We start from the raw sequence: 18864 nt of genomic DNA on the forward strand, positions 1-18864 counted from the left end.
CTACAGTAATAGGGTATTGGCCAGGGGGGCGGGCGGTGGTTATATACATACTTAATGAGTGAGATGTGCACCGTCTGAGGGATGGTCCTGCTGGAGACTCAGATTTGTGGGGGGAGGGGGGAAGAGGCATTTATTGAAACCTTAAAATCTGTACCCCCATCATATGCCAAAATAAAAAAATAAAAATAAAAAATAGATTTACTTACCAAAAAAAAGAACAAAACAAACCCACAGATAGTAGAAAATGTGACTATTTTCTATGTACAGAATTAAGAGCAATGCCAGAAAAAAATAGAAAATCAAGTTTCTAAATTCAAATATAAAACTTAACAAGTAACATTAAATTCCCAATTCTCCCAATGTTTATATAATAGAAGAATATAAATGAACTATTTAAAAAATATTAATGGTATAATCAGATATTCTTCATTGACTAAGATTTTTTACTTTAAAAAAGATTCCAAGGAATGTATTAAATTTTGGCAAATTATATAAAACAAACATTAACAAATCCAAATAGTTTTATTTTGGGAAAATATTTTCTTAGTACACATAGTTTATTTTTTCACACATTAAAAGTCATATATAACATATCTTATACACCAAATGTTATATCTTAATTGACCTTATTTGTTATCCTATCAATATATTTGGGAAGGGGTTGGGTTTATAATATATAGTTACTCCAGAAACAAACACTAGTCTACAAGAAAAGGAAAATATTCAAAAAGGAATAACTTCCAGTTTGTTCAGTCTCTTTTTCTGCTCCTCTGAAAGAAGACATAATGGCATTGTAGACATGCCTTTCAATGTTCTGGTTAGTAGTATTCAAAAAGTGCCTCATTATTTCAAGTGAGAAAAGAAGTAATTCCTCAACATGCAAAGTGACATAATATCTACAATTACCATTCTTGAAGAGAATGAAAGAAATATTATTTTTACATCAGAGGTAGTTTAAGCTTCAAGATAGCCTGTGCCAAAAATATTAGGTTACAAGCACCCTATCCAAATCTTTTCTTCATAAGAAAGAACTAAAGCCACATATGCACAGATCACTAGTCATCATCAAAACTGAGAAAGATGAAACAAAAACCTAGCATAACACTGTGGAAAAACATGAAGTGTTCTATAATCTAGATAAATCTATATTAATCTAACATTCCCATTAATATGTGAAGTAGTCTTTGTGAACAATTGGTATAACTGAACACCACAAACCAATTTTTCTTTAAATTTCAAGTAAAACCTACATAGAAATTTCCATTTGGTACGTACAGTATGACTAATTTCTCAATTCACCATGGTCACGACCAACGTGATCCAGAAAGTTTGCTATAACAGTTATTAGAATAATTTGTTTAATATGATGATTGGTTTCTATTAAATCATTGCTTTAACATATGTAAATGCAAAAATTTTATTAATTTTATTAATCCACTCTTGGATTGATGGGCACTCACCAGCCAACTGGTATTAAGTGAGAAGCACCTAAGTGGACATATAGGAACTACAGTAATTGGGTATTGGGCAGGTGGGAGGGGGAGGGGGACAGGTATACACATACATAATGAGTGAGATGTGCACCATCTGGGGGACGGTCACGCTGGAAACTCAGACTTGTGGGGGGAGGGTGGAAAGGGCATTATTTGAAACCTTAAAATTTGTACCCCCATAATATGCTGAAATAAAAAAAAAAAATTAAAACAAGTTGTTGCAAGTATGTTTTAAGCATTTGAATGAAAATCCGTAATAGTGTATTAGTGTATTAAACAGGAGAACTGGACTTTTCAAAAACACCTTTACCCTTTTGAGGTTGACATTGTGTGCAGTAATTATGCTCTCTAAAGAAACGTTAAACATAAGAAACAAAAACAAATATCCCTCCTGGAGATCACTGGCCAGAGATAGAACACTGACCCAGAGAGATCATTGTCTTAAATGGTACATTTATGTTAACAATATATATTTATTTAATAAGAATTTAAAAATTAGAATGGTCTTAGTTGATTATGCAAACACTGTGTACTTACCCTAAGCCCCTAACATATGGTAGGTGAACAATAAAATTTTCTATATGTTAATCAGTCATCTATAAGAAGAAAAATCTTATACTTATTCTGCAAGGGTTTCACTTATCAAGTTCTCTAATGATGACGCAATTTTCTGGGTCAAAATAGTGTTAAAAGTGCCTTCATAAAGCATTTCAAATCATTTCAACTGTAGTAGTTTTTTTTTTTTTTTCCCCCTGAGGCAGTGGTTGACTTACTGTAGCAGGTGTTTGGCATTCCTGTTTTTAACGTATAAAAATGAAGACATTTGATAAGAATTCATGGAAATCAATCAGACCTATTATTATGTTTCTGTTCCAAACACGTGTCTACCTTAGGCATTAATTTCCACTTAACCTGTGCTTGAGTTAAACATTACACTGCTGGAACCTGGTTTCTCTTTCCATTAACCTACCTGTCTTCAGGGTGATATGATTTATATCTCTCTGCTACTAATCTTAATACTTCTCAAGTAATTAGAAAGAACCGAGTTTTGAAATCCCTTATCTGTCAAAGTTCTTCACTAAAAGAATATGTGACTACTGCAGTACCTGAAAAAATTCAGCAAAGGTGTTCCCAGCACCAACAAAATTTTTCCAAATGCCACCATTGTTCATTGCTGTTACTGAAAATTTTGTCATATTATCAGCACCTCACCCTGACTGCCTAAGTGAAAAAATAAATTAGATAGGCTTTGGCATGGAAGAAGCACTGGAAAGAAGGATATAATAGCTCTGGGAACTGAAAGACACTTCCTTTTTTTTTCCTCTACTTTTTACAGTTCCCATAATAAAAAAAAATAATAATGTTGATGCATTTACAATCATGACATAGTTCAGAAAGGTATCTTTTATTAAATTTTGCATAGACAACCAATGAAGTGTATATCTGTTTTTGGAAACGTGGTAGAGAATGAATAGAGAGTGTAAATGCTTCCTGTGTAGGCAACTGGAACTATTTTCTGTAAATAAATATTGCTCACTCCTCTTTCTTTGCTTGGGTCTGCTCACTGGGAAATAAGATAGATCTCAGAATATTTTCTAGAATTATTAAAAATTCAATTTAAGAGGTACTCAATAATCATTCAGGTCTTTTAAAATGTTAATTCACTTTATCACATTTTTCTAAGTAAATGCAATATTAACAATAAGCTAAAAACAATACATAGTTCTTAGAAAATACAATCCAAAATTCTTGTTGTTGGTCTTTTGAGAAATAACACCAGCATCTGTGTCTATGCTGGCTTTTCATCCATACTCTTCACGAGCTTGCTTCATTCTGCTATTCTTTATAATTCACACTTGTGCCTTCTGTAATATGAATTTATCCTTTATCTCTATTTCTATTTAATTTTTTCTCATGTGTGTATGTGCTATTAATAATTAATATAATTAATTAATAATACATAGCTATTAATTGGCCTTATATGTGATTTTATTAAACTGTAATAATATTCCTAAGGGATTATATTTGTATCCGTATTCAAGAATAATTCACCCTACAGAATTTAAATGATTCGTGTTTATGTTATCTTTTATATTATCTTAAACTATTTTCATTATGGGACTATACTGAGACTATTAATGTCTATTCTTTTCTCACCTTTATTTCTAGATTAAATTTTAAAGGATCCCTTAAAATTAACTAGCTTAAATTCAATTGCAGAAAATGCATTTGGCTAAAATGACAGCTTCACATTTTCACCATGGAGACTCATTACTTTTATTGTAAATTGACAATTTGTAATTGTACAAATTTATGGCTTACAAAGTGCTGTTATAATTTATGAATACAATGTGGAATAATTAAATCAAGGTAGTTAACATATTCATCACCTCAAATACTTAACATTTTTTGTAGTGAGATCATTTAAAATTTATTCTCTTACCCATTTTTAAATGTACTCTATTATTAACTATATTTACCATGCTGTGAAATAAAACTCAAAAAAAAGTAAAAAATATATTCCTCCTGTCTAACTGTGATTTTGTACCTTTTGACTACAACATTTCTACCCCCCTACACCCCAGATTCTTTAACCATCATTCTACTCCCAGCTTCTATGAATTTTATTAGGTTTCTCTCAGTCACAATCTTTGCCAGGAATCCTTTTCAAAAGAAGAACTGGACTTCAGCATTCTTTCCTGTGTATCTCTCCCCATACACATTGGAAAGGCAGTATATAGTGAATACCTTGGTATGTGTTTGCTGGGTTTCATGAAGGTCAGATTGCCTAACTACTGGAGTATATTTTGGTGGTATCTGAAAGTGAGCAATCAGGAAAATTATTTTTGTTCCACTCGACTCACCAATCTATATTTTTCCTGATATATAAATTCCATCCAGTTTCCTTCAAAGTACAATCAGAGGTAGTACAAGTGACAAAAAGTAAGGGCTATGAGTTGGGTTGCATAAGCAAACACAATGCCTAACATGTGATTGAAGGAAGAAATCACAAATTATCAGCAAGAGGCAGTTGGAACTAGGCTTGAGGTAAACAGAAACACAAACAACATGTCAGCCATGATAAAGAGTGTAAATTTGAGCAGATGTCACTTCTAGAGCAGCAGCAAGCAGATTAAATAAAATTGACTTTGGATAAAATCCAAGGGAGAGGAAGAAAATATGAAGCTTATAGGAACACTGTGCCCAGCAACTCTTCCATAGTAATCGTACCTCAGCTGGGTAAAAAGATACAAGCACCTGTTGGTTAAAAAAGAAAAACGGCAACAAAATCCATGCTGATTAAACAAACTATAAGTGTGAGAGCTTTTTGGAAGACACAAGATCAGCTAGAGTCTGAAAGCAGTAGTATAAATAAATAGAAAGATGTAGGTGAGATGCTCATTTATCAATCTTCACCATGTTATCATAACATTGATTCTATTAATAAATGTGCTATTCTTGTGTCATCAGACAGATAATATTATGGGAAAGTCCCATAAATATTTGTACATTTCAAAATTAAACCTAGGAATTTAGATTAGTTTGATAACCATCTTCTATCATTTTATCCACTTTAGTTGGGGTTCTGGAGGCAACCCTAGAATACAATGACTGTGTATATGTGTATCAGCATTAACCACAGTTATAAATTGAAATATGATATTACATTTCAAGTAGCTTACTTTTCAAATATCATCTTTTTGTATTTTTCACTTTCAATCTAATGACATGCCTCGATCTCTACATTTTCTTTTAAAATTACATTAATTTTTTAAAAATTGACAGATAAAATTGTACATATTTGTCATGTATGTGATGTTTTGAAGCACATATACATTGTGGAATGACTAAATCTAATTAACATATTCATTACCTCACATTGTCATTATTTTTCAAACTCAAACAGCTCAATAGAAAGAAAACAAAAACCTGATTTAAAAATAACCAAAAAACCTAAATAGACATATCTCAAAAGAAGATATACAGTTAATAGTTATAAGAAAAAATTCTCAACATTACCAATTGTCAGGGAAAAGTAAATTAAAACTGCATTCTCTTAATCTCAGGTTTCCTATGTGAGTTGAATTGCCCATTGATGACTAAATTTTCTAACCTATAACCTATAAATACTATACCTAACTCAAGGAGTTTTTGTAAGGATTCATTGTAATAACGTAAAGTAAAACAATTAGTAAACTACAAAGTTCTAGACAAATGGTAGCAATTATTTTTCCAAGAACAAACATAAGGAGTATAAGGAATATTCATGGGCCTAGTACATATACTATGATCAAGATATTAAGTGGTTACCTTTTCTTTCTTTCTTCTTTTTTTTTTTTTTTTGTTGGAGGGGGAGCAATTACAATGTGCTAAGTACTTAGCTAAATTCCTTACATTCATTATCTCATTTAATTTTTATAACACCTCAAAGAGGTAGGAATTACAGTATTCGTTTTCATTTCTTAAAAAAAGAAAAAAAAACATTGAGACTCAGGTTGGTTAATATCTTCTGCAATGGCAAATAGCTGGAGTAGGATTTGTTCACATGTCTATTAGGTTGGTGCAAAAGTAATTGTGATTTTAGCATTGTTGAGATTTGCCATTTGATATTGGAACACATTCTTAAATAAATGTGATTGTGTTATACATCATTTTAATGCACATTTTTCACTCTATTTTTTTGCCAATGACTTATTACTTGATGTTTGTTTTATATTTATTTTAGACTATGGAAATTATGTTAGACAAAAATCAAATTCAAGCAATTTTCTTATTCAAGTTCACAATGGGTAGTAAAGCAGTGTAGATAACTTACAACATCAACAACACATTTGGCCCAGGAACTGGTAACAAACATACAGGGCAGTGATTGGTCACAAAGTTTTGCAAAGAAGACAAGAGCCTTGAAGATGAGGAGCACTGTGGCTGGCCATTGGAAGTTGGCAATGACCATTTGAGGGCAATCATCAAAGCTGATCCTTCTCCACCTACATGAGAAGTTGCCAAAGAACTCAATGACGACCATTCTATAGTTGTTCAGCATTTGAAGCACTTTGGAAAAGTGAAAAAGATCAATAAGCGGGTGCCTCATGAGCTGATCAAAAATCAAAAAAACATTGTTGTTTTGAAGTGTAGTCTTCTCTTATTGTACACAACAATGAACCATTTCTGGATCAGATTGTGATGTGTGATAAAAATGAGATTTTATATATATATATATATATATATATATATATATATTATTTCACCATATTACAGGGGTACAAATGTTTAGGTTACATATATTGCCTTTCAACCACCCTAGTCAGAGCTACAAGTGTGCCCATCCTCCAAACAGTGCAGACAGCTCCTGTGAGGTGTGAATATACTCATCACCTTTTCACCCCTCCCACCAGCCTGACACCCAATGAATAAATCTTCCATATGTGCACATAAGTGTTGAACTCATACCAATTTGATGTTGAGTACTTGTGGTGCTTGTTTTTCTTTTTTATATTATTTTTTATATTTTAGCACATTATGGGAGTACAATTGCTTAGGTTACATATATTGCTTTTGCCCTACCTGAGTCAAAGCGTCAAGTGTGTCCATTTCCCAGATGGTGCCCACCACACCCATTAGATGTGAATATATACATCTCCTCCTCCTCCATCTGTCTGACACCCAATGAATATTACTATTATATGTGCACATAAGTATTGATCAATTAATATCAACTTAATGATGCATACATGTGGTTTTTGTTTTTCCATTCTTGTGATACTTCACTTAGTAGAATGGGCTCCAGCTCTGTCCAGGATAATAAGAGAGGTGCTAGACCACCATTGTTTCTTGTGGCTGAGTAGAACTCCATGGTATATATATACCACATTTTATTAATCCACTTGTGTATTGATGGGCACTAGAGTTGTTTCCACATCTCTGCAATTGTGAATTGTCCTGCTTAAACATTCGAGTGCAGATACCTTTTTTAATAGAATGTCTTTTTTTCCTTTGGGTAGATATCCAGTAATTGGATTGCTGGATCAAATGGTAGTTCTATTTTTAGCTCTTTGAGGTATCTCCATATTGCTTTCCACAGAGGTTGAACTTGTTTGCAGTCCCACCAGCAGTGTAGGAGTATTCCCGTCTCTCCACATCCACGTCAGCATTTATTGTTTGGGGACTTTGATAAAGGCCATTCTCATTGGAGTTAAGTGATATCTCATTGTGGTTTTGATTTACATTTCCTTGATGATTAGGGATGTTGAGCATTGTTTCATATGTTTATTGGCCATTTGTCTAGCTTCTTTAGAAAAGTGTCTGCTTATGGCTTTTGCCCACTTTTTAATGGGGTTGATAGTTTTTTTTTTTCTTGCTGATTTGCTTGAGTCCTTTGTAGATTCTGATTATTAGCCCTTTACCTACATATAGCTTGCAAATATTTTCTCCCATTCTGCAAGTCATGTACTTGCTTTGTTGATTATTTCTTTAGCTGTGCAGAAGCCTTTTAATTTAATCAAGTACCATTTATTTATTTTTGTTGTTCTTGTGACTGCCATTGGGGTCTTCTTCATAAATTCTTTGCCTAGCCAATATCTAGAAGAATTTTTCCAACATTTCCTCCAGCATTCTATGGTTCAATGCCTTACATTTAAGTCTTTTATCCATCTTGAATTAATTTTTGTGAATAGTGAGCGATATGGATCCTGTTTCATTCTTCTTTCAGCATGTGGCTAACCAATTCTCCCAGTATCATTTACTGAATATGACTTCTTTTCCCTAGTATATACTTCTGTCTGCTTTGTCAAAAGTCAGTTGCCTCTAAGCACATGATATTATAGCTGAGTTCTCTATTCCATTCCACTGGTCTATGTCTCTATTTTTGTGCCATTCCCATACTGTTTTGGTAACTGTAGCATTGTAGCAAAGTTTGAAGTCTGGTAATGTGATGCCTCCAGATTTGTTCTTTTTGCTTAATATTGCTTTGGTGATTCGGGCTCTTTTCTGGTTCCAAACAAAGTGTGGAATTATGTTTTTTAGATCTGTGATATGTGACAATGGTATTTAGACAGGGATTGCATTGAATCTGTAAAACACATTGAGTAGTATAAACATTTTAACAATGTTTATTCTACCAATCCATGGACATGATATGTTTTCCCCAATTGTTTGTGTCATCTGTGATTTCTTTCCTGAGTGTTTCCTAGTTATATTTATAGAGATTTTTCACCTCCTTGGTTCACTTTATTTCAATGTATTTTATTTTCTTTGTGGCTATTGTGAATTATATTGAGTCTTTGAAAATACTAGCAAACCAAATTCAACAACACATTAAAAAAATAATGTACCATGACTAAGTGCGCTTTATTCCAGGAATAAAATAATGATTCAACTAGAAAAATCAATAAATGTGATTCATCACATAAATTGAAACTAAAACAAAGACATGTGATTTTCTCAATAGATGTAGAAAAAGCATTTGACAAAATTAAGCACCTTTTCATGATTAAAAACCCTCAACAACTTTGGCATAGAAGAACATATCACAAAATTAGAAAAGCCATATATGACAAATCCACATCCAGCATCATGCTGAATGGGGAAACATTGAAAACACTTCTCCTAAGAACTAGAACAAGACAAGGGTGAGCAGTGTCATCACTTCACTCAATGTAGTGATGGAAGTCCTACCCAGAGCAATCAGGCAAGTGGAAGAAATAAAAGATATCCAAATGGGGAAAAGAAGGTTAAGCTATCACTTTTTGCTAATGATATGATCTTATATCTAGAAAACTCCAAAGACTCCACAGTCTCATAGAATTAACAAATAAATTTGGCAATGTCTCTGGTAACATAATCACTGTACACAAATTAGTAGAATTCCTATACACCAATAACAGTCAAGCAGAGTCAAATCAAAGATTCAATACCTTGTGACCTTCTAGTTGTAATAGATTCACCAGTGCAGATACACACACACACACACACACACACACACACACACACACACATATTCTTGGAGTTCAGCCTTAAAGACTGAGATTTGTTAGCTTAAGTATGTGACCTCACAAAGGCTGCAGTCTTTGGACAATTACTTTGGTTCTGCTGGCTTTGATCCAGTGGACTTTGGGTGCACATGAGTGAGTGAGACACCAGCACCAATGGCCAAACCAATGTTGAGGTTATGTCCCTCAACTACAGGCAGTGCAGCTCAGGGAGTTTTCTTCCACTTGGGAGAAAGAAGGGAAGAGTTCAAAAGACTATATTTTGAAACTTTGACACCAGTTCAGCCACAGTAAGATAAAGTACTACGCATATTCTCGAAGCTCCCAATTCCAGCCCTTAGTTCCTGGAGGGCATTTCTAGTCCCACCTGGGGCTAGAAGGAAACATGTCCAGAAGGCAAGCATCCAGTCATGGCAAGGTTCACCACCTGCTGACTAAAAAGCCTTTGATCTCTGAATAAGCCTCAGAGGTAGCCAGACAAGAGTCACCATAGGTGACTTTTGGGTGTTTTCTTCAGGTGTGACCTGGCACATTTCCAGCTATGATAGTCATGAGAGAATGTCCACATCGCTCCTTCCCCAACCCCAGCATCCCAGTACAGAGAGTGAGGGAAGAGTGAGAGACTTTGCCAGGTAATAAAGTGAATTATCCCATATCTTACCCAAATCCACTGAGGCAATATCACCAGGAGTCTGCAAGTGTCACAGCATTACTGGGTTTGGGGATACGCCCATTGTTGATATGGTTGTAGTGACCAAAAACTTAGATCAGAACACCAATTCCTTTTGAATATCTGGAAAGCCCTCTCAGAAGAATAGGTTTAAAGAAATCCATCCTGTGAACATTAAAATAAATACCTAACTCATCAATGCCCAAAAGTTGATGAGCATCCATAAGCACCAAGAAATTATGGGAAAACATGACCTCATGAAACAAACTAAATAAGGTAAGGGTGACATATTCTTGGCATGATGGAGATATGAGGCCATTCAGACAATTTCAAGACAATGCAGACAAGGAATTCAGAGGCCTATCAGAAAAATTTAACAAGGAGATTGACATAAGAAAAAAAATCAAGCAGAAATTTTAGAGCTGAGATATTCAATTTGCAGCCTGAAACACGCATCAGAGTCTCTCAACAGCAGAATTGATTAATTACAAGAAAGTATTAGTGAGATTGAAGATTATAGAAGAGGGGGAAAAAGAATAGAAAAGAATGAGATATACCTACAAGATATAGAAAATAGCCTAAAAAGAGGGAAATCTAAGAGTTATTTTCCTTAAAGAGGAGGTCAAGAGAGAGGCTGAGGTAGAAAGATTATTCAAAGAAATAATAACAGAGAACTTTCCAAACCTAGAGAAAGGCATCAATATTCATTCAGGTACAATAAGGTTGTAGAACATGAGGAAGATTCAACCCAAACAAGACTGCCTCAAGTTAATAATCAAGCTCCCAAAGGTCACAGATAAGGAAAAAGTCCTAAGAGAAGCAAGAAAAAAGAAAAAAAAAATAACATAAAAGAGCTCCCATATATCTGGCAGCTGACATCTTAGTGGAAACCTTACAGGCCAGAAGAGAGTTGCATGACATATTCGAAGTGTTCAAGGAGCACAAACTTAACCCTAGAATATTATATCCTGCAAAAATATCCTTGAAACATGAAGGAGAGATATTTTCTCAAACAAAGCTGAGAGATTTCATTAATACCATACCTATCCCACAAGAAATGCTAAAATATTTTCTTCAATATTAAAGATTGGATGTTAATGAACAATACAATGTAAAGGTGATGTAAATAGTTATTACACTGTATTGCTTATGGAATAATGGCAAGAAAAAAGTCTGTACAAATTTGACATGCAAATTATTTTGAATATTTTTTGTTTGCAGTTGGTTGAATCAAAATATGGAGGGCCAACTATATAGCCTGCTAGGGTTCCTTGGGACCCTATTTCATAAATGGAAAGAATGACCGTTTTGTGCACATAAACACTTATAATTCAGTGGTGCCAAAACAGATGGAAGTGTTTTCCTAGTTAAAGTAAAAAGTTTGGCCACCCCTCTTATATCCATTTAGCTTAACAAACTTTCAATTTGTTTGGTAGAACCCTCCTTTATATTCAGAAAGGTCTGAAGTGGCATCAGTTTGAGTTACTGGGGGATGCATTAATGACGTATTACTGTGTGTAATATGTTTAAGAATGGGTATCTCTGTTTAGGAAATACAGTTTTTATGGAAGTCAAATACGCTTATTAATTTTTTTGACAAAAATCTCTTCAAATGCAAATACTTCCTGTCTGGAAGTAAATAATTTCCAAGACATTTGAGCTACACATAAAAAGAAAGCTATCTCTTTTAAACCCCAAATGCCAGCCCAGGTAAAAAGAATTCTGTTGAATGTATTTAGAAAGGGAGACAGTAATTTTTTTCCTGAGTTATCTTTGCTATTGTGCCACTCTATATTCTGGGGCTTGCCTCCTGGCAGATTGTTCCATTATCCACCAGTATCATTAATCTTTTTTATTAGCACCTTAAAAATAAACAAACAATGATTCTGTTGTGTTTGACACAAGTAGTGCATTTTAATTTTGTAGGCTTGTATTATTGACTTGAAAAAAATCTGCAACAATTCAGATTGAAATACCACACTCAATACTTAACAAAATGAAAACACTATTCAGATGTGTAGAAATATAATGGCATCTGTTATGCATATTAAATGAAGCAAGCTATTTTTGCATCTTCCACATGGAGCTTTGGATTAACTAAGAAAGTTGGTATTAATTACCCATGAAAAATTAAAACTTGTCATTCAATTTTGTACTCTTCACAAAAACTCCCCACGAAATGGATTCAACACCTCATAAAATGTTCTCAGAATTATTTAATGAAGACTACACAAAAAGAATGCATATGGATCAATTTAATGATAAGATAAAAATTTTAAAATAAGTAAATAAAAAATATCTGCTACCATGACACAATAATTTCCATCTTCTTAAGCCTATGTTTTCTCAATATGTATATTAGGCATCAGTAGATTCATTGATTACAAATAAACACAAAAAAAGTAAGCATAGGTACAGCAAACATTAGCTGCAATGTAATATTTGCTTTTATTCAATATATTCATATCTCTCATCTTATACATATGAAAGTTATAGATTCATTTATTTGCTACAATTCAGTTTCCTAAATCTGTACACATGTGAAAATCCACAGTTTCCTAAATCTGCACACATGTGAAAATCCTCTCAGAGATTTTTTTTAAGGAGTGAATTTTGCAGCCATATTCTATTTTAAATTTTTAATTTTTAATTATTATGGGTACATAATAATTATATATATTTATAGGATGTTTTGATAAAGACATACATTGTGTATTAATCAAATCAGGGTAATTGGTGTATCTATCACCCCAGGCATTTATCATTTATTTGTATCAGGAGCATTCTAAGTCTACTCTTTTAGTTATTGTAAGCCATATCTTTTTTTTGGAGACAGAATCTCACTCTGTTGCCTGGGCTAGAGTGCCCTGGCGTCAGGCTAGCTCACAGCAACCTCAAACTCCTGGGTTCAAGCAATCCTCCTGCCTCAGCCTCCCGAATAGCTGGGACTACAGGCATGTGCCACCACGCCTGGCTAAGTTTTTCTATATATATTTTTAGCCGGCCAATTGATTTCCTTCTATTTTTAGTAGAGACGGGGTCTCGCTCTTGCTCAGGCTGCTCTCGGACTCCTGAGCTCAAGCGATCCTCCTGCCTCAGCCCCCCAGAGTTCTAGAATTACAGGTGAGAGCACCATGCCCGGCCTGTAAGCCATATCTTAACTTGTTGATTATAGTCACTTTGTTGTACTATCAAATACTGTTCATTCTGTCTAACTATATTTTTACATCCATTAACCATCCCCACTTTATACCTCACTTCCCACTACACTTCCCAGCCTCTGGTAACCATCATTCTATACTCTGTCTCCATGAAATCTATTGTTTTAATATTTAGTTACTACATGTAAGTGAGAACATGTGAAATTTGTCTCTCTGTGCTTGGCATATTTCACTTAACATAATGTTCTTCCATTCTATCCATGTTGTTGCAAATAACAGGATTTCATTATTCTTTGTAACTATATAATATTTCATTGTATATATGCACCACAATTTCTTTATCCATTCATCTGTTGATGGGCTCTAAGGTTGATTCTAAATCTCTACTGCAGTAAACATGCGACTGCAGATATGTTTTAATTAACCTGAATTCCCCTCCTTTACATATATATTCCCAGCAGTGCAATAGGAAAGGATTTATTACTGCCTTGTTGTTGTTATTTGGTTTCTGATTATTTTATGGTTCTCTCTTTTCTTCTTCCTTTTTTCTTGTCTTCCTTTGTTAAAAGTGTTTTTCTCTGGGTGTGTGTTTAATTTTTTACTTTGTATTTTCTGTGTATCTGTGGGAAATTTTGATTTGAGGTTATCATGAGGCTTGGGAAAAAACATTTTGTAATCAGTTATTTTAAACATATGCCAACTCCGCTTACAAATAAAAACAAATCTAAAAGAAATTCTATACTTTAACTCCATCAACTCCCAACTTGTTAACTTTCTATTGTTTCCATATGTACCTTTTTATACTATTTATCTCTCAAAAAGTTGTTTTAGTTATTTTTTGTAAGTTTGCATCTTACTCATCCTACTCAAAATATAAGTGGTTTATACACCTCAATTACAGCAACAGAGTATTCTATATTTGTGAACTTACTTTTACCATTGAATTTTCTTACTTCAGATGTAATTGAGGTGCTAGGCAGGGCCACAGCCAGGGGGGGGGGTTGGGCCTGGCAGGAGAGAGGACTGGCCCATGTGGCCCAACACTGAGTGGCATGCAGCATGGTGAAGGAAAGCCTGCCACAACTGCCATCTTGGCTCTATGGGCGAGACCAGAGAGGGTGCCACTTGAACTAACTCTTCAGTCCCATGTCCATTAAATTATGACTTGGGGGTTCTGAATGGTCTCTCCTGGCAGCAAACTCATTTTGGGCCAGAGGGAAGCCTGTGAACTTTTCACTCCCATTACCCTAGTGCTTTCTCAGTCTGAATCCTATTTGTCATTTAAGGCTCAGTTTACATATAACCACTTCTCAGATGACTTCTTATATCCACAGATGTGCATAAGAAAACCCTCTTTTGGTTTATACCAGACATTGTTCTAGGCCCTTCATTTACATGCCTTACATGGAATCATTCAGTTACTGTGGGAATAGCCTTTATTACCTATGTAATTTGTTTGTATAGGTTTCATTCTTCATAGATAAGATGACCATGTACTGTATCATATGTCCTGCTCTTTTTTTATCATAGCTTACTGGAAAGGCACCTCATGCAAAAGCAATAAATCTATGCTTGGAAAGGAATCTGCATGATAGTTTCATGGGAAACTCTTTCCCCAAAGCATGGAGATTAATGAAACCAAGCTGATTATGCTATAGAGGGAGAGTTTTTTGGTTGGTGGCAGGTTCCAATGAAAAATGACCTTAAATTGAAAGTACTCCACCAATAACATGAAGTGTCAAAAGCTTTAAGTAATGAATGTCTTAGAAACTGGGCTGTAACAAGATGGTGGTAAACATGGTAGAAGTGGGGAAAAGAAGAGCTGAGCAACTCTCATGGTAGAAGATTAGCTGATTCTTGCTTATAAGTTAACAGGTAACTGAATCATTAGAGTTAGATGGAAGTCATCTAATTTTTCAACTCTGTTCTAAGTCCAATGACTGCATTTAACTGCATGGGTTACTCCTGTGTGAATATTTCTGTGAGGCCTGCCATCTGCCTAAGATATTTACACAATAAAACCATTACTAATTGACATCAACTGAGATTTTATTCCATGCCTTCAAGATTCAAATTTATAACAACTTTGTGAGAAAGGAATTATCACTAAAAAGTAACCAAAGAGAAGGTAAAATAGTTAATTGATTATTTAAGAAAAAGCAGAGACAAGATTTGAACTTAGTTCTGACTCCAAAATGTAGCTTATATTCACATGGTCTGAGTTCTCTTTACTTACTATGGTTGTAATTTTTACTATAAAATTGTTAAAAATAGAAGTGCCAATAGCCCCCATGAAGTTGCCACCTGTTTTTACAAATACTTCAATAGTGTTATATTTAGTTTATGTCATTTTCTTTAAAAATCATAAATACAGCTGAAGACCAATTAATAACAATTTCTTAATTGTTGCCAAAATATTGCTCCATCTTTAAGCCAATGTGTTTTATTTTCTTGCATTTATCTATACTTGTCTTAATTTTCTTCTGCTATAACTGAGTACCACAGACTGGGTAATTTACAAAGAAAAAAGATTTATTTGGCCTACTTGTTGTAGAGACTGGGAAGTCCAATAGCATGGGGATGGCATCTGGTGAGGGTCACACCATGGTGCAAGAGCAGAAGGTAGAAGTGAATGCACAATAGAAGAAATTGGGCAAAACTCACCCTTTTTATCAGTAACCCACTGCTGTGATAACTAAACCACTCCCATAATGACGCATTAATCCCTTCATGAGGGCAGAGCCCTCATGACCTAATTACCTCTTAAAAGTAACCTTAACACTTGTACCCCCATAATACGCTAAAATAAATAAAAAAGTCCCACTTCTTAATACTATTATAAAAGCAATTAAGTTTCCAACACATGAACATCCATTCATAGATCACCAAAAGCCATGTCCTTCTTACATGCAAAATATATCCATTTCATTCCAATAGCCTCAAAGTGGTGACTCATTTCAGTAACAACTCAAACATCCAAAGTCCAGAGTCTAATATGATTCAACTATGACTGATACTCAGGGCATGTTTCATTCTGACACAAATTCCCTCAAGCTGTGATCCTGTGAAAATGAAACAAATTATCTACTTCCAAAATACAATGGTAGAACAGGCATAAGATAGACATTTCCATTCCAAATGGAAATTATAGGAAAGAAAAAAGGAAAAACAGATCTCAAGTAGGCCCAAAACCCAACAGGGAAAACAACTTAAAGTCTTAAAGCTAAAGAATAATCTTTGGTCGCTTTGAGGTATCTCCATATTGCTTTCCATAGAGGTTGAACTAGTTTGCAGTCCCACCAGCAGTGTAGGACTGTTCCCATCTCTCTGCATCCATGCCAGCATTTATTGTTTGTGGAATTTTTGATAAAGGTCATTCTCACTGGAGTTAAGTGATATCTCATTGTGGTTTTGGTTTGCATTTCCCTGATGATTAAAGATGTTGAGAATTTTTTCATATGTTGGCCATTATTCTGTTTTTATTGAGAAGTTTCTGTTCATGTACTTTGCCCATTTTTTGATAGGGTTGTTTGATTTTTTTATGGCTGATTTTCCTGAGTTCTAAATAGATTCTAGTTATCATCCCTTTGTCAGATGTGTAGCTTGCAAAAATTTTCTCCCATTCTGTGGATTGTCTGTTTGCTCTCTTGACAGTTTCTTTGGCTATGCAGAAGCTTTTTAGTTCAATCAGGTCCCATTTATTTATTTTTGTTGCTGCTGTGATTGCCTTTAGGGTCTTCATAAATTCTTTGCCTAGGCCAATGTCTAGAAGAGTATTTCCAACATTTTCCTCTAGAATTCTAATAGTTTCACACCGAAGGTTCAAGTCTTCTACCCAGCATGAGTTGATTTTTATGTGAGGTGAAAGGTGTGGGTCTTGTTTCAGTCTTCTACGTTAGCTATCCAGTTTTCCCAGCACCATTTTTTGAATAAGGATATTACTTCAAAGCGATAAAAGTGGATCTACCATTTGATCCAGCAATCCCTCTACTGGACATCTATCCAAAATATCAAATGACACTCTACAAAAAATACACCTGCACTTGAATGTTTATAGCAGCACAATTGCAAAACTGTGGAAACAACCCAAGTGCCCATCAATTCATGAGTGGATTAATAAAATGTGGTATATGTATACCATGGAGTACTACTCAGCTTTAGGAAACAATGGTGATATAGCACCTCTTATATATTCCTGGATAGAGCTGTAATCCATTCTACTAAGTGAAGTATCTCAAGAATGGAAAAACAAGCATCACATGTACTCACCAGCAAATTGGTATTAACAGATCAACACCTAAGTGGACATATAGGAATAACATTTATCAAGTGTCGGGCAGGTGGGAGGGGGGCGGAGGGGATGGGTATATACAAACACAATGAGTAAGATGTGCAACGTTTGAGGGATGGACACGCTTGAAGCTCTGACTCGAGGGGAGAGGGGGGGCAAGGGCAATATACATAACCTTAACACTTGTACCCCCATAATATGCTAAAATTAAAAAAAATAAATAAAAAGGAAAAAAATAAAAGAATAATCTTTGGCTCCATGTCCTAGATTCTGCACACAATGTCAGAATTAGGCCCCCAAAGCCCTTGGGCAGCCCCACTCTCTTGACTATGCTGAGTTCAATCCACCCAGCAACTCTCATGGGTTGGAGCCTGCAGTTTTTCCAGGCTGGAGTTGGACACTGGTTGCCCTATAGTAATTTGGTCTCAAGGGCTTCCCCACTTACATATCTTTACTAGGTATTGGCCTCATGTGGATCCTCTTGGAGAGTCTCACCTCCACGGCCCCACTAGGTGTTGCCCTAGTGGGGAATCAGTGGTACCTCCACCCCTGTGGCAGGCTTCTGCCAGGGCCCGTAGGCTATCAGTGACATCCTTTGAAATCTAGGTGGAGATAGTCATGCCCCCACAGCTCTTGCATGCTGCAAGCCTGCAGAATTAGTACCATATGGATATCACCAAAGTTTATGGCTTATATCTTCTAAAGTGAGGGGTCTAGCTCCACCTGGGCCCACTTGAGCCACAGATGGAGTAGCTGAGGAGTACTGCACCAGAATGTGAGAAGCACAGATCCCAGGCAGCTCTGGGAAGCAAGCCCATTGGTGGCACTTCAGGCCTATCTCCCCAAACCATTCTGCCCTCCTAGATCTTTGGATCTATAATGGAAAGGACAGTCTTGGAGACCTTCGAAATGCCCTCAGGGTCTTTCTCCCATTGTCTTGGTTAACAGCAACTGGAGGATCCCTTCTAGTCACATTAACCTTTTTGGCAAACAATTGCTTGATCATACCCTTAGTATTTTGTCCTGACCAAGATGCTTTATACTTTACATGGCCAGGCTGTGATTTCCAAATATTTCTATTCTGGTTCCCTTCTAATGATAAATTCCATCTTTAATCATTCTTTTTATCTTGCATCTCAGTGTATAGAGTTAAAAGTGGCCACACAGAGGCCTGGATGATTTTTCTGCTTAGGTATTTCCTCTGTCAGATTCTTATTTCAATGCCCTTAAGTCTTGCATTCCATAAAGTCCTAGGACATGG

The sequence above is a fragment of the Microcebus murinus genome, chromosome X (assembly GCF_040939455.1).
Source record: "Microcebus murinus isolate Inina chromosome X, M.murinus_Inina_mat1.0, whole genome shotgun sequence".
NCBI classification, from domain to species: Eukaryota; Metazoa; Chordata; class Mammalia; order Primates; family Cheirogaleidae; genus Microcebus; species Microcebus murinus.